This window comes from Natrix helvetica, assembly GCF_964273705.1.
Source record: "Natrix helvetica genome assembly, chromosome: 1".
NCBI lineage: Eukaryota > Metazoa > Chordata > Lepidosauria > Squamata > Natricidae > Natrix > Natrix helvetica.
The window spans coordinates 60,489,113-60,511,430 of record NC_138548.1 but is presented as its reverse complement, the minus strand read 5'-3'; the positions used below and the strand labels follow the sequence as shown (position 1 = coordinate 60,511,430).

The 22,318-nt window shown below is 39.0% G+C and overlaps 1 protein-coding gene across 7 annotated transcripts in view; it reads left to right on the top strand.

Moving 5' to 3' along the window:
- The window catches only part of NPAS3 (neuronal PAS domain protein 3), a 785,079-nt gene that overhangs the window by 721,512 nt on the left and 41,249 nt on the right, over window positions 1-22,318 (top strand). The window lies entirely within an intron of this gene.

Below are 22,318 nucleotides of genomic sequence, written 5' to 3'. Positions count from 1 at the left end.
ACTATCTGGGGCAGCCCCTAAAAATTCTTCATGTAGAACGAAATAATTGAAAGCCTCATTTAACACAACAGGAGATGATTCTTAGGAACCATAAATGCCATGGATTTAATGAGAAGAATGCTGTATTGGGAGTTTATAGCTGTTTTTCTATCACTGCCAATGAATTGGGAGAAATGTTTTATATCATAAATTATTGTCACTAGAAGAATTTTCATTTTTCTTTATATATAATCCTAAATACTCTTATGTACAAGACTGACTTTGAGTTGTGGGCAATTCTGATCAACTTTCATTTTTTTTCAACATTCATCATTGATGTTGTGATCTGTGGATATAGGTTTTTTATTTTATTTTTCTTGCTTTAACTTTCTTTTTGATTAATAATCCCAACTTTCACTTTCAGTCCTTCACTTAATTTCCTGTTTGTCCTGCTGCTATCCTGCTTCCTCTTGTTTTACGAGAGATAAAGATTTGCCAATGTACTCTGAATATAGCATTTCTGTTTCATGCCACCCCAACCCGCACTGTTTGAGTTGAGTGGCCTTATAATTCAGTTGAATATGTAGATAAATAAATAAATACTTTTTTCATGCTTTACACAACTATCTATTACCTATTTAAGCAATCCATTCTGTTATTACTTTTCTTGTTACTTTGGTTATGTTGCAGAACACCGACTCTAAAATAACCAGCCTTCTCAAAGTTACTGTATTTAGGAGCAATCAGACTTTGAAAATAGTACAATCTGATATGGCTTACTGTTATTCTGGATGCATTTCAGATCAGAGCAAATATAAAACCGAATTTCTGTGCCAGGATCTTGAGAATATGAAAATCACAAATTCTTCCTTTGGTTATATAGCTTGTGCTTATTTCTATTAGATTTAAGACAACTTGACTTGATCTTTGATGGAGATGATAGAATAAGTCTTCAAAATAAAATATTGTTATTATGCATAATATGTGCATAATACTGAGAACAAACTTCCAGGCTGTATTTATAGCTTTTATCAACCCTGTGTCAACCCCAAAGGCTACAGAAATATAACTTGTAGAATATACTAACAATATCTTGAAAGCCTACCAGGGCTTTCCTCTGACCTCCCTTATGTGAAACAGAATCAAGATGGGATTATACTCTTTCTCATGCATATTCCTTTCCCAGTTTAGAGCTGTTGTTTGCTCTTTCTTAATGTCCCTCTTAATGGCTCTTATATGCTTTGGTCAAGGCTATTTTTGCACACCTCTATACATTTGGTGTTGATTCTCCACTGTGGAATAAAGGAAAGGAACTAAGTTGTTACAAAATAAAAATATATAAAGAAGAATATGCTAATGCAGGGAAACCTAGAAAATGCTGGAAAAATAAGATTTTTCAGTTTTAAAAAAAATTAAGGCAATAATTTTTGTGAAGAAGAAACATCTTAGGAAAATGTTTGCTCTGGAATATCTTTTGGATGTAAATGTAAATGATACTTTTGAACATTTTTAAGAAATTGTTTTTTAAAGGATTCAATGCTTTGGCCCTAATGCTGAACTCAATATGCTTTCATGTGGTGCGAAACATACAATATAGTGTCATTTCTTGTAGGCAAGTTCTAAGCTTCATAATTAAATATTTAATTGCTCTATACAAATTTAAGATAAGAGAGTTTGTGTCTGGTCAGTAATAGCAGGGTCAACAGTAGGAATAGAGAGAAATGACAACACCAAGTTAATATTGGAATAAAAACAGAGATGGGTTGCTCCCAGTTCAGCCCAGATTGGGCGAACCGGTAGTAGAAGTGGCGGGGGGCTACGCCCACCTGCCTGGATGCTTCTGCACATGAGCAGAAGTGTCACATGCACGAGCGCGTAAATGCACACAAGCGAACCAGTAGTAAACAAAATGGAAACCCACCACTGGATAAAAAGTTTGAAAAAGACTTGAATGTTTGAGTGGAATAGTGGTTAAAGTCTAGGACTAACACGCCTTGAGTTTCTAGATGAATAGCAAGAAATAAATCTGATAAATAAGAATAAATGTACGTTCACAACTTGAACTATTGTTGACTGCGTAATCAACTCTCAATCCACAATTTCAGCCGATGCTAAAATCTTTCTCTGAAGTGACCAGATAAATTGTTTTACTACTGACCCTTTTGAGTAACATGTACGTCTGCTTTTATATTCTCAACATCAACTTACGTATAACTTCAGGCATTTCTGAGGGAACGTTCTTGAGAGACAAATTGTTATAGTGATGCAGAGATTGTCTGGTGTTCAGGTGGGAATAGAAAACCTCTTGCAAAGTTTAGTCTTTATGAAGGCAGCCTATTGGGAAAAACTAAGGAGGCTTTATTTAACACAATTATCTATAATATAAAAGGTCTCAATATATAGATCTGCACTGAAGTTTTCACAAACTTTAGTGAAGATCTATATATTTGGACCTTATATATTATTGATATGTATTAAAGTAAAATCTCCTTAGGGATTCCTAAGTGCCATGAGGTTATTATTTATGTATGTTATACTGTATAGAAGTTAACTTTCTCTCAGTCAGAAGGTGAAGAATTCAGTTTGTAAGAACTTCTCATTCCTCATATTTGGACGATCTCAGAAATGTGAATATTTAAGCATCATCTTTATCTCTTTAACAGCCATTTTTATCACAGCATTTAGGCATATCATATTCTTTGGGAAATTTAATTCAAAGCCATAAACTGAGATAAAAATAATATGCAAACATTAATTACTGAAATGCATCCAAAGTATTTTTAATGAACATTGAAAAATGATGGATATATTTTCTCTAATCAACCTCCTTGCACTAAAATAATCTTGAAATAGGTATAAATTTAAAAAATGAAAAATCTTTATACCTCCAATAATGTTTTCACCAAAAATAAATTTGGTACACACCCAATTTAATGGCTCTATTGCTATTCTGCCAAGACTATCATTATGGAGTATAGAATGAGGTAATCACAGTTCTCCAAAAAAAATTCATCAATCAGTCAAATAATCAATCAATTGACAATCCAATCAACCTGCTTAATCAAATCACTCACTTGGTGTTACACTAAGAATATATATGAATTGCATTATTCAATGGAGAAGAAAAATTACAATATCACGGCATTGGAAGTAAGATATCAATAGATGGCCTATTACAGGTAGCTGTTGGGTTACAACAGCAGTTGGGACCAGAATTTTCCCAATTTCCCAACCAAATTTTCCCATTTAGCGAATTTTCATCACTAAATGATATTCTCATAAAGCACAGTGTTGTGTGATCACATTGTTTAGCAACAGCAACTCTGGACTACTCAGGTCATAAAGTGGGAAGAGGTGGGAGTCCAAGGCAAGGAGTGGGGGTGGGAATGCCACACACAATCACTATAGTGGTCAGGAGGTGTGCTGATGCTGCCAGAGGTTCTATGGTCAGGCTCTAAGGAGTGCAAGCATACCAGCAAGGACCATGGGCCAGTTGGCAAGGGCTCGCAAGAGGACTGGTAGGGGTTGCAGGTGGGGCCAGCAAGAGCCAAGGCCAGGCACTAGGGAGTGTGTGCAGGCTGGCAGGGAGTGGTAGTTTGGTAGGGTGATGCTGTGGACTAGGAGATCTCGGAAATCTCCTACTCTATAGCAGGGCTTACAACCAGTCCACAATTATGATATTGCAGCAAGCTGTAGTCACGTGATTGTCATTTACAGTCAGAAGCAAAGTCAATGGGAAAGCTGGCAGAGAAGGTTGCAAGTTGATCCTATAAGTTGCTCCTGCCATGGTTTTTTGTTTCCTGAGGAGTCCCTTCATTCAGTGTCGTCATAATTATGAACGGTTGCTGAATGAGTAGTGGCCCAGAAGAATTATGATTGGAAATCAAGTCTCAGAGTGAAATCATTATTGCTGTTCCCTATATTTAGCACCTAGTTTTTGTTTTGCTACATCCAATTCCTTTTATTCAATAAATTGGTGTCAGGTGTCACACACTTCTACAGAATAACAGAACAACAGAATTGAAAGGGGCCTTGGAAGTCTTTCAGACAAATGATTGTTGAATCTCTTGTTAAAAATCTCCACTGTTGGTGCACCCACAATGTCTAGAGGCAGGTTGTTCTGTTGATTCATTGTTCCAATTGTCAGAAAATGTCTACTTAAGATTGGTTCTCTTCTTGATATAAGATAAATATCTTATACATTATCTCAGGACTACCTTGTAAGATTATGTATGTATGTATGTATGTATGTATGTATCAGTGGTGGGTTTTAAAATTTTTTAGAACCTCTTCTGCAGTTGTGGCCTGCTTTATCGGAGTGGCTTGCCGGCCATGTGACCGGGTGGGAGTGGCTTGCCAGCCATGTGACTGAGTGGGAGTGGCTTGCCAGCCATGTGACTGGGTGGGCATGGCTAACTTGTAAAATGTGGTGAAACTCTCTTGCTTAGCAACCAAAATGTTGGCTCAGAAACTCTGGCATTTGAAGCACGCAAGTCTTAATGCTGTCAAGTTACAAGACCCTTGCACCCCTAACCCTTTAGAAAAAAAAACCCAGGGGTGTTCAAACTTGACAGATTTAAGACTTTAAGGTTTAGATAGGACTCTTAGAGTCAGGCGGGGTGATTGGTGAGGCAGCCAATCAGTGAGTGGCGGGCAGGGCAAGCGTGGTGCAGATGGGCGGAGGGGCTGGAACCGGTTTTAAACAGCATGGTAGATTTGTGGAACCACTTCTATAGAAGAGGTAAGAACTGGCAGGAACCCACTCCTGGTATGTTATGTATATAATCAACTAATATGAAAATTGTGTGTATGTTTAATCTACCTGTTTATAGATTTAAAAGACAGGAAGATTTAGGCAACTTTTACTTGTACTAAAAAAGAGAGCTGATGCACAATAAAATATAGGCATTATGGGATGCCTTCAGTCATTTTATAGTCAAATGCATTCATAAATTTTTGTACAGTTATAAGAAATTGACTTTGATGGTACAAAACTCACCAGAAAGCTTTAGATCACAGGAGTAGCCAGAGATGAAGTTTATGCTGACAATTTATCACCTCTTGTCTGTCAAGGAAAAACATTTTAGAATCTCCCTATTAGCAATTGTATGCTACTCTGAAATTGTATTTTGAAAAAGGATAGTCTGTCGTCTGTCTTTTCTTGAGGATTCTTTCTTTTCTTTTATACTTCAACATGTTAAATTTACAAAATTGTATTTTTCAAAGCAGAATAAAATATGTGATGTCCATAATACAAACACTTACCCCCCCAAAAAAACCTTATCACCAGGCTAAACAGGAATGAAAATAGAACGAAGTGTATATATTATCTGTAAATGTTACTTTTTTTCATTTATCATATTATCAATCGTAGACATTTTACAAGCATGCATACATACATACATACATACATACATACATACATACATACATACATACATACTCCCCCTCAACAAAAATAGATAGTTTCTATTACAGGAGAATTCCATGTAAGAATTGGCATAGAGAAAAGCAAAAAGGCAGTTAATGTATGTTGTCTCTTTGCTATGGCACAATTTTATTACTAATAATGCTTTATTGAACTGAAAGTCATCTTCAAGAAAGCATGCTGTGTGTAACTATCTGGATTACATCTCTCATGATACGAATGTGACAATTCCATTGTATTGGCAATGCATTGCATGCTAATATAGATAAATATTACTGGAAAAGCTGCCCCCCTTCTCTTCCAAATATGTGTCTGTGTCTGTGTCTGTGTGCTTAGGGTATTCATGATACTGTAAATTCTATCACTGATTTTGGCCAGTTCAAATTGATTCTGCAAGAACTGCAAATAATGAACCTCCAGGCAGAGGCAAAAGAGAAAACAATTTATTCAGCCATATAAATAGATGCAAACTGTAGAGTATATTTAGCCACAGATTTTATCAGATAATGCATCCAATATTCTTCAAAGCATGAAGAGCTATTGAACAGAGAACATTAGGTCAATGCCCTGCCTTACCTTTAATTTCTCTGTTAGGCTAAGTAATAAGTTGAAGTGTGGGTTGGGGGGGAGAGAAAAGCTTTCTCCTTTGAAAGAGGAATGTTGTTTTGAAACTTCCTGAACTATAATTATATAGAGATGGGCTTGTAAATGGCAAAACAAAAGCAAAATAACACTGCAACATTTCACTCAAACTGGGTTTGCACACCATATAAACCATAGTATTATGGGCTTGATTTTGGCTTATCACAATGCGGTGTATAACAGTGTTTTATTTCTTAATGTATGAACTGACACCCTGACTACTCCAACAATGACTTAAGACAAAACATGTTATCTTACAGTGTCTGAATTCAGCTTGCATTCTTGCCTTTTGTAAATTTCTATTAAGGCATTTATTGGGGAAGAGGAGGGAGTGTTGATATCATTGTAATGATACTTGTGTAAAATAATAAGGTCATTGCCCTACAATTGTTACTATATGGATTCTGCATTAGTATGATTTGCAGATCACTGTCCTCAATGTCCTTTGACTAGTAACACTGATATCCATGGACCTGGTTGAGAGGCTGCAGTTTATTCCTGGATATGCTAGTATCATTTATGATATATTCATTTGAGAGGTTCTTGGTTCTCTTTCAGCTTACTTGTTTTCTTGCAGATGTTTCACTACCCAAACTAGGTAGCATCATCAGAAACACGTGCAAGAAAACAACCAAGCTCAGAGAGCACCAAGGACCCTTTATTTCAACCCTAAGCTACAAATACTATCCTTTATTGATATTCATTTGAATGGAGTGGGATCTTCTGATAGAAATCTTCCTAAACAGGCTCACCAAAAAGAAAGCTGATAGATATCAACTTTTGTCATGTATATGTATACTATCTATCTATCTATCTATCTATCTATCTATCTATCTATCTATCTATCCTGGTTGAAAAGACAAATATATATTGAACAGTATACAGGAAGTCCTCAACTTACCACAGTTTGTTTAGTCACCATTCAAAGTTACAATGGCACTGAAAAAAGTGACATGATCTTTTTTGGGAGGGGGCCAGAGTGAGAATTAACACAGTGGTGGAGGCAGAAGCCTTCATGGGAAAACATAAGGACCTCCTAGGTGAAACAAGAGACGGCGCACAAGACACGAAGGGTGGAGGAGCCTTGGCTCAGCCAACAGACAAGGGAGAGGAGACAGTAATGAAACTTAGGTCACAGAAATGAATTAAAAACATATTCCAATTGCTAATATAATGAAATGTAGAAGTGATATAAAATATGGTTGAAGATGCTAAAGAATTGAGTAAAATAACTGCTAATATAAATGTAACAATGATATTTTGATATATATAAAACATGAAAGAGATGTAAGATTCCGGGGAAGTACCACCTTCCCGTATGATGTAGCTGTCAAAAAAATTTTCCCCACATTTATGTACCCTTTTCCCCAAAATACTTGAAAAAAAACCAATAAAACTTTTGTTTTTTTAAAAAAAGTGACATGATCATTTTTCATACTTATCACTGTTGCAGCAGCATCATGGTCTTGTGATTTACTTTTGGATGCTTGACCATTGACTCATATTTATGACGGTTGCAGTGTCCCAGAGTCATGTGATTCCCTTTTGCGATCTTCTGATAAGCAAAGTCAATGGGGAAACCAGGCTCGCTTAACAACCATGTGTCACCGTTCCAAATATCATGGAGAATTAAATCAGAGTCCAAGGCAGAGCTATCTTTAAAGTTCCAATTTAATAAGACAGACATGTTGGCACACCTGTGGAATCCCAAATCTAAAAGCTTCCTGGGATTCCACCCAGTTGGGAAGTTCATGATCTTATCCCGACACTCATAAATCCATCACATGGTCCAATCTTCTTCGGCCAGCTGGTTCCGGTGAGGTGCAGAAGTGCAGAGACAAAAGATGACCTTGGGCTTCTAGAAAGGAATGACAACAACACAGTGACGTGCGGTCAGTAGAGGCAAGGGAGGCAGGGCCTCACCTCTCTTCATGGAATAATAGTATATAATATTATATACTATATATATATAATATTATATACATCCGTCCGGCTGCGCCTGGGAGGTGCGGAGGCAGAAATGTTGTCGGCGCCTCCGGACGAACCAGTCGCTTGCTTTCGTCATCGGGAGGCCGACAACATTTCTGCCTCCGCGTCTCCCGGGCGCGGATGGACGAAGGTAGCCAGAATGGCGCCGAAGCAGTCCGGCGAGCGAGCGAGCGAGGCAGCGAGATCTTCGGTCACTCGTCCACCGGACTGCCTCGGCGCCATTCTGGCTACCTTCGTCCATCCGCGCCCGGGAGATGTGGAAGCAGTCCGGTGGACGAGTGACCGAAGATCTCGCTGCCTCGCTCGCTCGCTCGCCGGACTGCTTCGGCGCCATTCTGGCTACCTTCGTCCATCCGCGCCCGGGAGACGCGGAGGCAGAAATGTTATCGGCCTCCCGATGACGAAAGCAAGCGACTGGTTCGTCATCTGGAGGCGCCGACAACATTTCTGCCTCCGCGTCTCCCGGGCGCGGATGGACGAAGGTAGCCAGAATGGCGCCGAAGCAGTCCGGCGAGCGAGCGAGCGAGCGAGGCAGCGAGATCTTCGGTCACTCGTCCACCGGACTGCCTCGGCGCCATTCTGGCTACCTTCGTCCATCCACGCCCGGGAGATGCGGAAGCAGTCCGGTGGACGAGTGACCGAAGATCTCGCTGCCTCGCTCGCTGCCTCGCTCGCTCTCTCGCCGGACTGCTTCGGCGCCATTCTGGCTACCTTCGTCCATCCGCGCCCGGGAGACGCGGAGGCAGAAATGTTATCGGCCTCCCGATGACGAAAGCAAGCAACTGGTTCATCATCTGGAGGCGCCGACAATATTTCTGCCTCCGCGTCTCCCGGGCGCGGATGGACGAAGGTAGCCAGAATGGTGCCGAAGCAGTCCGGCGAGCGAGCGAGCGAGGCAGCGAGCGAGGCAGCGAGATCTTTGGTCACTCGTCCACCGGACTGCTTCCGCATCTCCCGGGCGTGGATGGACGAAGGTAGCCAGAATGGCGCCGAAGCAGTCCAGCGAGCGAGCGAGCGACGCAGCCTGATCTTCGGTCGCTTCCAGAGCCGGAGCGGGATGGAGCAGCCACCGCCTTGGAAGTGAGTTGCGCGGACGGAGCTTTGGGGCTGAGGAGAGAGGCAGGGACGGAGGGAGTGGGGGGAGAGGAGCCTCCCCCCTCACCCCCCAGGCAATGGGGAAAGCTTTCCCGAAATGGGGGGGGTGTCGCGGGAAATAAAAAGGGCGCGCGCTGGGGGGGGGACGAAGGAGGCTTTGGCGTGCCTTAGAGGCGGGCAGGCAAGCAACGAAAGGAGCAGTGAGGGCGGGCGGTGGCTGCAGGCGGCAAGGCTTGAGCGGGGTGAAAGGGACTGGTGCCGGTGGAGGAAGTAATGCTACGCCGCGGTCCCCTTAATGTTCACTCAGGAAGGCGGAGAACGAGACCACGTGGTCTGCACACGTGGTCTGCACACATGGTCCCATTCCCCGCCTTCCTGATGATGTCACCAGCCTCCCCAGCCATAACCCTCACCGCACGTCACTGCAACAACATATTCCACAATTCTACTCCTTACTATTCCCCTCCTAATTACTACACTAATGAAACAGCATAATGAAATAATAGAGTGTGTGGCAGGCCAAAGATCCTAAAGATCCTAAAAAGGAATATAACTGCAGGCCTGACACCATGTTGCTAATTTAACAACTGCAATGATTCACTTAACAAAGTTAAGAAAAGTCGTAAAATGGGACAAAAGTCACTTAACCGATTTCTCACTGAGGAATATAAGTTTTGGACTCAATTGTGGTCATAAGTTGAGGACTAGCTGTGGTTCTATAAGTCCGGCCAGCCTAATTCCAGAAAGTCAGGAGATTCAGAAAGTAACACATGCTAGGTGATTTGAAATAAGAATGAAATAATCAGGAAAACTCAGCATGCTCACAGTGTGGCTGTTGCCTCAAGAAAAGAGTTAGTAGAAGTCAACTCCATTGATGAGCAGGGAAACAGAAAGCAAATGTGGCAATTTGACTTTAGTTGAATTATGTGTGCAAGAGCTGGGCAAAAAGATAATGAGCTCAGTAATGTGGCAAACAGCTTCAAGGATGAGGGTGCAAATTCAGAAAGTAGTCATAAAGACCTCACGGGGAAAAAGTCAAGGCCTGCTTGGGTTGACATTAGTTGAAAAAGCAGATTGGGACCACCAAATGAAGAGAGTGCGGGGCGGGGGCAGAATCCAAGTCAATGTAGGACTTCAGAAACCTCAGCCATGCAGCCAGTCCCTTTTCTGTGGCAAGTATGTTTTCTGTTAAAAATAAGGACATGTTTAATTACCTCTCTGGGGAATATGAACCAGAAAGGGGGTTGGGTGGGGGATTTGATTTTCTGAATAGTCTCAGAAAGAAGAGAAAAAGTGAGTTGAGGAGCAAATCAAGAAAAGCTGGCTGTGGAACAACAAAGTAAATGGCAAGGGCTTCTTGAGCAAAAGTTACAGCAGGAGGAGGCAGAGGAAGCCCCAGAGGAAGAAAGAAAAGGAGACTCAGTCCAGAAAAGGCAGATGAGAGAACTGCCCAAGGAAGGAAAGAAACCCTTCTTGGCTACAGGGGAAAAATGACAATGGGTGCAAACTAGAAAGTGCCATGAAAAGTTGGGGTTAGAAAAAGGCTGAATGAGAGAAATGCTGCTAAGGAGAAGATCCTCTTGCCTTGACTAGTTGTAGGCAAAATTCAGACAGATTAAAGCTGTCTAAAGTTGAGCTTGTGTAGCTCTCAAGGATCCTTTCTTTTGTCCTTTCTGCCACCAAATCTGAAGTCTTCCAGTCCTCTCCGCCCTGAGTCCTTTGGAGAAGGGCGGCATATAAATCCAAATAAACCTAAACCTAAACCTCTCAATGAGTGTGAGTGAAGCAAAATTAGGTCTCAAAATTTCTCAGAAACCTCTTAAACCTGCCAGTGCAAGGAATTATATCACTTGCCCAATGTCACTGCCTTAAGAAATTGACCCTGGAAGAGGGATTTCCTTGCGACTCGAATTTGTTATCCAGTCCACAGTTTGTTGTTTTTGGTTGCTGTTCTCATTCCTATGCTGTCTGTATTTCTTCTGTGATGGTGTGACTCCCTGCACTGGAGGTTTGGACTCCGCTCTCTTTTGGCCACCTTCCTTTTTGAAAAAACGCTTTCCTGACCAATTCTTTTTCTTCGGATTGCTGCCTGTGTTCCCAACTATTTTCTTTGCTGGCTCAGTGACAGGATTTCCTAGAATGTATGCACTGTAAGACCTTCCGTAACAATGATAAACAATGTGCTGAATCCTCTTTTTTAGGAAAGCCCATTTCCAATTACTCAGGCCCTTTTGTTATGTGAACTAAACTATAAGCATTTCCTGTGATTTTTGCTTTTTGTTTTTGCAAAGTACTAATTGCAGAGTTTCAACACTGGAAATAAATTGATAATTTTCATTTTGCAGAATATCTTAATTATTAATTGGTATCTATTGACTAAATCCTGTAGCGAAATTATTGTTTTTAAAATAAAGCACTAGTTATAAGCATTTCTGACATTAATGGGTTTTGGAGTCCCTTACTAAATATGGTTATTTTGTATTTATTGTACAGAACAGAACTCTTTATTCCAAGGGGAGCAAAACTGAGCATAGGCATTATCAGAATGAGGCTTACTTATTTCCTTCTACTTTCCTCTTCCCCTCACGGTGTAACTATCTCTTTCCCTGTTCATGAGTACAATTATAATTCACAGAAGCCCTGTTTCCCATAGAAATTTACATTGGAAAACATGCCCAATTGATGGTTTTGAATTCGACTTTGCAGATCTGTATGTTATGGCAACATGTAGTGGTTTGCAAAGAGAGGGTATGCAAAACTGAAACTATAAATTACTTGGTACTAAATCCTCATTATTGTTTTAATGTGAGTATTAGTCTAAGTATTATTCTGCTTTTAAATAGTAAAATCTAATCAGGTGTATCTATATACATACATGAACATGAATGGATTGACAATATTCCTAGAATATCATATTCTATTTCAATTGTAATGTGATTAATCTTAGAATACATTTTTGGAGAAGCATATTTTTAAATAGTAAAAAGAAAAGTTGGTAAAAGAAAAGTAATCTCTCTGGCAAAACAATATTGCCTGTTTTAGAATAAATTGTATGGTGCATAACAATCAATTGATAGACATTAAGTAAGCAAGAGTAAAGTTAGTCAATTTAAAAATGATTAGATTGATTGACAGTAGGCAAAGTAAAAGGCTATGTTCTAATGCTTTACTGAAAAAGCCAAGCATGTGAATTTTTGGCTGGTTTTCCGGATGGAACATTTTAAATTATATGCTTGTGATGCAGTTTTTGAAAGAAGCAGTAGCCTAATGCAATACATTAGTTGCATGATTCTCCCCAGCCACTGCACTGAGGAAATGAGTAGTAAGGGAAACAAAACTAGCAGGAGTCATCAGTATCCACTGTGGGTCACAAAAGGCAAAGTGACAGTCATAGCACTGCAAACAAGGCATCACCATCACCATCGTCATCATCATCAATCAATCAATCAATCAATCAATCAATATATATGCTGCCTGACTCCCAGCAATACTGGGTATTATTATTATTATATTATTATACCTCCTGGCAGATATATTTTAACTGGGTAATTTTAATTGGGTATTTTTAGGATTGTTGAAATATTGTTTTTATCTACTTTACTTTGTACAGTGTCGTATTGCCTCCTCTTCTATGTTTTTATGTTTGTATGTTTGTATTCCATTTTATTTGTTTTATTTGACTGTACACTGCCCCGAGTCCCTTTGGGGAGAGGGGGCGGTATAAAAATTGAAATAAAGGTAAAGGTAAATAAAGGGGTGGTTTTGTACATTACACACATATACAAAGCAGCAGAACCCTGAGTGTGTTGCTGTGACACCACCTTGCCTTTTATTCCCCCATCCCTAGAAAATTCCACTAGACCAGGGCTTTTATCCTTATGGTCAGCACCAGCATATCCTCCTTTATCCTTCCCTTATTCCCTGGATCTTAGCTGCCATAATCAGCGAGTTGAGCTGGTAAAGGGTGAGTGACATGGATTTTCTCAAAAAAGCAGAAGGGTGGATAGGAAAGAATTTTGACTCTACTTGTGTTATATTTCAAAGTATTTTAAAGTATTTTGGTAGTCGATGGCTTGGGCTTGAATAGGCAATTAAAGCCCATTATAAACACATATGCACATTTCTAATTGTGTGCATATGTAGAAAGAAAGAAATCAACAGTGATATAATCAGCAAAGCTGTCAGCTATTTTTGAACTCTTCACTATTACTGGGACTTTATCCTTGCACCATGGGGATAAAACATTACAGTTGACGCACTAATGCAATGGCAGACCTCTTCCCTGACCTACAGATGTTCATTAAATTGTTTGAATACATCTTGGCTTGAACATATTGTTTATGAATGGGCTTGGTAATCATTATTACAGACCCTGAGCAAAGCTATACAGATTGCTCAAATATGTAGACAGGATTCCGTGCATACGGAATCATGTCCCCTTTAATTTACTTGGGTCATAAATTAATGCTCAGAAAGAGCTCAGAAGAGGGAGGGGGAATTCAAAATGAAAGCAAGGCCTAAAGTCTGCAATTCAAGGCATCAGTTTCAAGCCATTGGCCCTGAGGAGTCCAGAATGCAACCTACGAACCCCAGGGAAGGAATGGTGACAAGTAGTTAAGCACTAGTCAACAGTTGGTGGCAATATTGGGAGGTTGCCTGGCACAGACTTAAATACGGTAACAGTGTCTTTCCTCAACGCCCAGATATTGTTAATTCTTCAAAAATCTAAAATCTGCAAGACCCATACTACATACAAACTCTCATACTCTCAAATGTTGTTTTCCCTAGAATCTAGAGGAGTCCAGAAGTTCTTCCAGATTAATTTCTTTGGCTGGTTCTTTCTGACTTTGCTCCAGTTGTTGATTGCCCTGGTTTTGCATCTAAGAATGCAAATACTTTGATTGGATTATGGCCAGAGGTGGTATTCATCAGGTTCTGACCAGTTCTGGAGAACTGGTAGCAGAAATTTTGAGTAGTTTGGAGAACCAGTAAATACCACCTCTAACTGGCCCCGCCCCATCTATTCTCTGCCTCCCGAGTCCCAGCTGATCGGGAGGAAATTGGGATTTTGCAGTAACCTTCCCCTGGAGTGGGAGGGAATGGTGATTTTACAGTATCCTTCCCCTGCCACACCCACCAAGCCATGCCATGCCCACCAAGCCACGCCCACAGAACCAGTAGTACAATATTTTGAATCCTTCCACTGATTATGACCTACTATGCTAATCAAGCTTTTACCCGTATATACAGGTAGTCAAATATAGAGACATTTAATGACCACACTAGTGATCATTCAAAGGTACAATGGCACTGATATAAGAGACGTAAAAAGTTTTTTACACTTACAACAGTTATAGCATCCCCATGGTTATGTGATCAAAATTCTGACACTTGGCAACTGGCATGTATTTATGACCCAGGGTCATGTGATCATGTAAGTTGGCTTCCAAAAGTAATGGGGCATCTGGATTCATTTAACGACTATGTGATCCACTTAATAACTGCAGTAATTCTTTTAACAACTGTAGCAAAAATAGACATAAAATGGGGAAAACTCACTCAACAGCATCTTTGCTTAGCAATGGAAATCTGGGGCTTAATTATCAAGTATATCTATCAAATAAGTTTTTAAAAACCTATATTTGAAGTTCCTATGATACCAAAAAACTCCTCTAGTTTGGGGAACATATTTAGGGACGCATTAAAGAATAAAATCTACTCAAGCATGCATTAGGTGGAAAAATACATTTTATTTAGCTATATTACTCATATAATAAGCTTTTTAATGAATTAAGTTTCTTGTAGAACCTAAAATAGAAAAAATACTTCTGATTTAATTCTAAATTCTTCTCAAATGCATGTCATATACATTGGCAGAGTCCTTGTATAGTAATAGTAATTCACAGAGCTATCAAAATAAGCATTGTAGATTTGCAGGAAACAATTTGGTATTTCCAACATAATTATATGTAATTTCCATGGAAAATTCTTTGGAATTAGTTAACTATAAGTTGAATATTACACTTTGGACATAGATTCCTTTAGCAATAGTTCATGTATTAAAAAATATTCCTGTACCAGAGGTTCAAATATTAATACAAATCTATAGCAAAGTTAATTCAAAGATTTCTATTGAGTAAATCCTTAGATAAATGAAAAATAAAATTTCATGTTATAAATAAAGTTTTGCATTGAAGCATAATAAAACTTTTTTTTATTTTTAATTGGTTGGTAGAGAAATGAGATGCCATCAATAAACTGAATATTCCTAGAAACAATATCAAAGTATTCCACTACAGTGTTTTAATGTGCTAGGAGAAAACAACCATTTAGACATTTTAAACCACTTTTTTCCATTAGAATGTGTTCTCCATCTATTATTCCACCTCTAGCACCTACTGATTAATACCTAATTAAAATATCCTTAATCACTTCAGAAAAGAACAAGTACAACTATTCACCTACTTACTTTTGTAGGTGATAATATTTTGGGGAACTATCCAGCTTTTGCTGCTGTTGAGTTGAATGTCCAAACCCTAACAGATGTTCCTGCAGCTACATCTTTTCCCAAGTCAAATTCTCATAAATTCCTACCAAAGTCACACATAGAATATGAAAACTGTTGATTATGAGCAGTTGAAGGGCCTTTTCTTCCATAACCAATTACCTGGATTTTGATTGGGTTAAAGGCAGAAGTGCACAACCTTTTCCTGGCCAAGATTCATACTCGGTCTAAATTGTTTGCTTTCAGACGCAATTCAAAAGGTGGACATTGCACAGCCAAGACAAAAAAAGTGGGCAGGACCAGTGAGAAACAAAATGTGTTTCAGTTTAGTGTAAATAGCTTTTCGTTAATTTAAGACAGCTAATGTGATTGCTCTTCATATATTAAATAGTCATTCGTTCAAGAAATTGCCTCTTGAAAAGGGTTGGGAATCCAATTTTCAAAAAAAGTAAGAAATGAAAGAGAGGTATGGCAAAAGAAAAGGAAAGAAGATTGAATAGGGTTGGGTCCTTGCTTTAGCAGCAAATGCTTACCTACATAAAGTCAATTTAAATCCCAAACAGTGTCAAAGTTTAAAGTCTGTCTGTCTGTCTATAGCTGTGCAGAAGTCTGGCTCTCTTGATTTCTTATTTCTGGAAATTAAAGGTATTTGGAAAGACAGGTTACAACAAAACTAGGAAACTCCATATTATTTTTGACGATCATTCATTTCCTCATTACACTAGTCAGCATCTGCTATTATGCTCAATTTAAGGCCTTGCTGTATCTTTTTGCATAGTGGATATCTTGTATTCCTCTAATCCAAATACAACGTAAAACTGCTACAAAATAAACATTTAACTCACTCACAACACAGAGATCCATAAAAATAAAGGAGTACCTGTTTAATGTTGTACTGATGAGTCTCTTTTTCTCTTCTCCTTATCTTGTTTTAATTAGTTTTTATTTCTAGTGTTGTAATAACTCTCTGAGAGTACCCATCATGGCAGCATGTCTCCTTTTCATTCATCTTCTTAATCTTTCTGTACATTCAAAAAAGTCAGGCTACGCTCAGCTACAATTCAAGGACAGGTATGCGTATCTATTTGCCTTTCAAAACCACTGGGAAACAAAAGATGAACTTTGACAGATGCAATCCAGGAAACTTCTGTGATGGAATGTGCAGCTGAAAAAGTTGGTGCGTGGAATGTCAGGAGTAGCACTGTGACTTCCCAGGGAGAAGGCAGCCTATTCCAGTGAAGGGCCCAAGGCAAGAGACTGCACAGTCCTAAACTGGATCAGGGAGGGAGAAAGGAATACCATATTTTTGGAGTATAAGACGCACCTTTTTCCCTCAAAAAAGAGGCTGAAAATCTGGGTGCATCTTATACACTAAATACAGTATTTTTGGCCTACTGAACCCTCCCCCTTTGCAAACATTGGCCGTGCGTAGCCTTTAGGAGGCTTCCAGAGTGCTCCTGGGGGCTGGGGAGTGAGAAACAGACCATTTTTGTCCCTCTGGCCCCCAGGAGCACTCTATAAGCCTCCTAAAGGCTATGCATGTTCTTTTTTTGACAAAAAAACAGGCCCATTTTCACAACAAATGGGCCCTTTTTTGCTCATTTTTGCCCCCCCCAACACCTAGGAGCACGCTACAAGCCTCCTAAAGGCTACGCATGCCCTTTTTTGTACAAAAAATGGGCCCATTTTCATGAAAAACGGGCCGTTTTTGGGTTGTCTGCAGAGTGCAAAAACTTTTTTAAAAAATTTGCTTCTTCAAAATCTTGGTGCGTCTTATACTCCGGTGCATCTTATACTCTGAAAAATACGGTAGGTTCAGGCTAGCCACATCAATAGAATCTCCCAAGGTACAGTATATCAATTAGGTTAGAAGGTTATTTATTTATTTATTTATTTATTTATTTATTTATTTATTTATTTATTTATTTATTTATTTATTCAATTTATAGGCCGCTCCCTCTCCACAAAGGGACTCGGGGCGGCGTACAATTAAATATACAAACAAATGACAAGGAGGAGGTATATACAAAAACATTTTACAATACATAAATAAATAGTCATAAGTTAAAACAACACAGTAAGATTAAAACAATTAAAATACCTAAAAAGTCAGAATTAATTTAAAATTGTCCAGGGGGATTGGAGAATGTAGTTATAATTCAAGCCAGGCCGGCTAGTTGGAACAGGTGGGTCTTGAGTTTCTTGCGGAAGGAGCGGAGATCGGTAGTTGTCCTAATGTCGGGGGGGAGGTCATTCCAGAGGGCTGGGCCCATCACAGAGAAGGCCCTACCCCTCGGCGCCGCCCTCTGGCATAGCTTAGTGGACAGCACCCGGAGGAGTCCCTCTCTGTGAGAGCGAATTGGTCGCAGGGATGTATAGCTTTAGCCTGACAAGATTCTGTCTATTAGGTGTAAGCAAATAAAGAACTGGATTCAATTGGATCTCACTGTGTTGTCTTTTGCTTAAGCCTGACACTTTCGTTTTTCTTTTAGAGCCACTGCTGGAATAATTATAACATAAAAGTTCAGCTTTTCTTAAAAAAAAACACCCTCTTAATATCTAGAACCACAGAGAAAAACTAAGCCTATGGCAGATAATTACCTATATAGGTAACTTCATTTTTTTTTCTATGGAGAAAACACTTTAATGTAATTTGTTTGTTGGTTTGTTTTATCTATCTTTTGTCCACCATATTGAGAATCACCTAAGATAATCAGGGTAGGGAAAGGCTACATCAAATACCAGTAAAAGATTTTTATTTCTGACTCCCATAATAGGAGATATTACACTTCTGAAGAATATTTAATATTGGCTTTTTTTCTGGGAGACGTCTTTGCCTAGGCACACAGAAAATCTAGTATTGATTTATTTCATTTATGTATTTACTCTTTTTCTTCCCACAGTCTGAAAGTCTGGCAGTATTGTTTCTTATATGTACATGTACCCCAAACACATTACAGTTTATCCCAAATATGATTATAACAATTCAGCAAAAGTTTGTATTGGTGAAGATAAAGAAAGGGCCTTTACATAAAGCTTAAGTTTACTTTAAAGGATCTAACAGCAGGAGCAATTGTTCTGAGCCGCAAGCGTTAGAGCTGATGTTTTCTTTATTAGAATCCTACCGCTTTCAGGCACCAAAAGCTTTCAGGTTTCTTGAAAATAAGCTGCTATTTTTAAAAAGGAATTTCAAACTTTTCCTATAAAAAGTAAAATATAGATTGAGGTTTGTAAGAGAAGTGTATCCTATCAAAAATGTAAAAGTTGGTTTTTCCCTTGGATTTCAATGTTGATCGGAACTGAGTATGATTTGTGTTAATGAGCCAGCATTCACCTAGAAAATGCTTTAGAAAATGACTTGGCATCAGAAAGCAGGCACTAAGTTATACACTGGAATAATAAGGAACATGTAGATGAAGGCTACCCTCAAACATGATCTTGAAATTCATTTTCAAGGTTACACATTACTTGCATGAATTAAGCTAATTTACAGGAAGATTTAAGTGTTCTGAAATTAAGAAACAGTTGTACATATGATAAACCAAAATGAAGATGTGCTACCAAACTATGGTAGTCAAAGTCATCTTCTGGCTGGATGCACATTGTGACTCATACTAGTGACTTGGCTGGAATTCATCATCATAAAAAGTAAATCTATCAACACTAAACAGGTTGTGTAGAGATAGAGAGTTGGCAATTGCTTTCATAGTATGGGGCAATGAAGTTTAAAGATATAATAAAAAGTCTTAGAAAAGTCAAAGATTATGAATCAATCTGTTGCAGGACAATGGTAGAGAACTTAATGGATTAAAAGAATGTTGTACTTAGGATAATTCATAGCTCTATTATCTGTGACACAATCTACAATTAGACAACCTTTGTCCATCTAATTGACATAAATGATTCAAGAATACAAGTCACAGCAGGTGGCAGCACTTAAGTCATCTTGAGTGATCTTAAGCTAAGTGATGTCAAATCTGGTTTGTACTAGGATGAGACACCATCCAGGACTATAGACTAGATTCAAAAACATCTAAGAAGGTGACAGCGATAAATCATTTTACATTGTTGCTGAAAACTAACATGAATATGACCATATGGTCAGCAGGAGCCAAACTTCAATTGAGGTAGACTTTATGGAAAATGAAATGTCAGAGTTTCAATGCTGAAAATTTAGTAGTAAAACCATAAAAACATGTTGCACATTATAGAGATTAGTTAAATTAAATCTGTACAATTGGCAATTGAATTTTCTGTAAAGATATTCTCAGAATTGAAGAACCCCCATAGAAATTTTCTAAACAAAGAATGTGTTTTGAGAATACGAGACAAGCAGATATATAAACTGAATTTCCTTCTCAGAATATATGTTATAAATATAAAGGGTGAGGTTTAATGACTCTTATCTATCGATATATGCAGGAGGATTCAGTTCTCTGAATCTGCAGCTATATCATCACACTTACTATATTGTCAAGCATTAAATAGTGGAAGCCAATAAACTGGTTTTTCTGATTTTCTGATTTGAGCAACTTTGGAATATACAGATATAGTACCTTTGGTTGGATGGATAGTGTTAGGATCTAAACACAGCAGAATTCTAGTATCTCTGGAAATAAGTAGGTCATTTAGAAAGTTATAGAATTTAATATTTAATTAAAAAAAGATTTGATACTTTTTCTCAGGCCAAATTGACTTTATGGGGAAACCCAACTGAAAATTGGGGAAAAGATGGTGATAGAGAAAAATTAGATAGAAGCAGGGAATTTTGACTTTGGACTAACATGATGAGGATCGATTTTTAACATACTGTGTCTTAAACAATAAATATCATGTATGCTATTGGGAGCAAGCAGTGAATTATATAAATATAATTGTCGTACAAAAACAAATATATAGAAGATAATTTTCTCTTGAATTACATGCCTAGTATAGTACATGGTACCTAGTATAGTACAATATTCTTTTGAATTACATACTTAGTATAGACAACTGGTTAATGCAACCTTAAACCTAACCCCAACCCCCAAGCTCTTATTATGGCCAAAAGACTGATACTGCAGTATTGGTCCCTTTTAGTCAATTGATTGAAGACCTGACTGCATGCGTGCGTGCGTGCGTACGTACGTACATACATACATACATACATACATACATACATACATACATACATATATATATATATATATATATATATATATATTTGTTTTCGTAGATTTTCACAGGTCTAGGTATGCTGGTCTTGTATTCGGGTCTTTTCCCTTGTAACATTGAGATCGTCTTGGCAACGTTTCGGCAAGGTCTCACTCGCCATTCTCAGGCTGGTGTTTTTGGCTTAAAGTGTGGCCAGAGCTGCTGTTTTTCTATAAATCTTGGTGAGGGGATGTTGAGTGCTGGCTTTGTTTCAGTAAGTGGATTGATTGGATGTGTGGCTGTTGCTGTAAGTTGCTTCTGGGTGGATTACTGGAGCAAAGGACATTGGTGACTGCAAGTCTGATTTTATTGGCTTCATCTGGGTTGATTTTGGTGAGTGTAGCTTCAACTCCGCATATGATGTCTTCAGTGGGGATGCATTTAGGGGCAATTGCAAAGTTGAATCCTCTGGAAAGGACATTGGTTTCAGCTGTGGTGAGGGTTTTGTCTAATATGTTGTGTACTGTTTGTTTCATGAGTTGCTGTGGAGGGGCATTGGGGTTCTGTTGTTTTTCTAGTCTGCGGAGTTTGTTGGTGTGTGTGTCTGTCTTGTAGGAGGTTTCCATTTCGGCTCTACAGGAGGCTAGTTGTTTGGATTTGTCCCAGAGTGCTGGGTGATTTTGTTGCTGAGTTTGAGGTGAAGAGTGAGGAGGTCCCAGTTGGTTTGGTCTAGTAGGAATCTTTTCCTGTGGAGTTTGTTTCTGATTAGGGCTAATTCAGTTCTTTTCAGGATCCTTTCAATGGCTGAGGTTTTAGAATGGAATTTTAGTTGGAAGCATGTGGGGATCAGGCTTTTGTCTCGGCAGTTGCGTAGGAATGTGAGGTCACATAAGATGGTGGCTCTTCGGACTTCAAGTTACTTGTAGGTCCTGGTGAGCAGGAAGGTTTCCTCCCTGTAGAGGTAAGATATTTGTTTTCATTTTCACGGGTGAAGGTATGCTGGTCTTGTTGTATTCGGGTCTTTTGCCATGTAAGATTGAGATTGTCTTGGCAACGTTTCGGCGAGGTCTCACTCGCTACCTTCAGGCTGGTGTTTTCGGCTTAAAGTGTGGTCGGAGCTATCGTCTTTCTATAAATCTTGGTGGGTGCGTGTGGAGTGCTGGCTTTGTTTCAGTAAGTGGATTGATAGGCTGTGTGGTTGTATCATGATTGGTAAATTGGTGCTGATTGGTGCTGACTGTGTGTCCATTGTTGTTTTGTGTTGTAACAGCCTGGATGGTGGGTGGGGCTTGTTTGTTGACTACCAATCATGATACAACCACACAGCCAATCAATCCACTTACTGAAACAAAGCCAGCATTCCACACACACACACCAATATTTATAGAAAGACAGCAGCTCCGACCACGCTTTAAGCTGAAAACACCAGCCTGAAGATGGAGAGTGAGACCTCGCCAAAACGTTGCCAAGACAATCTCAATCTTACATGGGAAAAGACCCGAATACAACAAGACCAGTGTGTGTGTGTGTGTGTGTGTGTGTGTGTG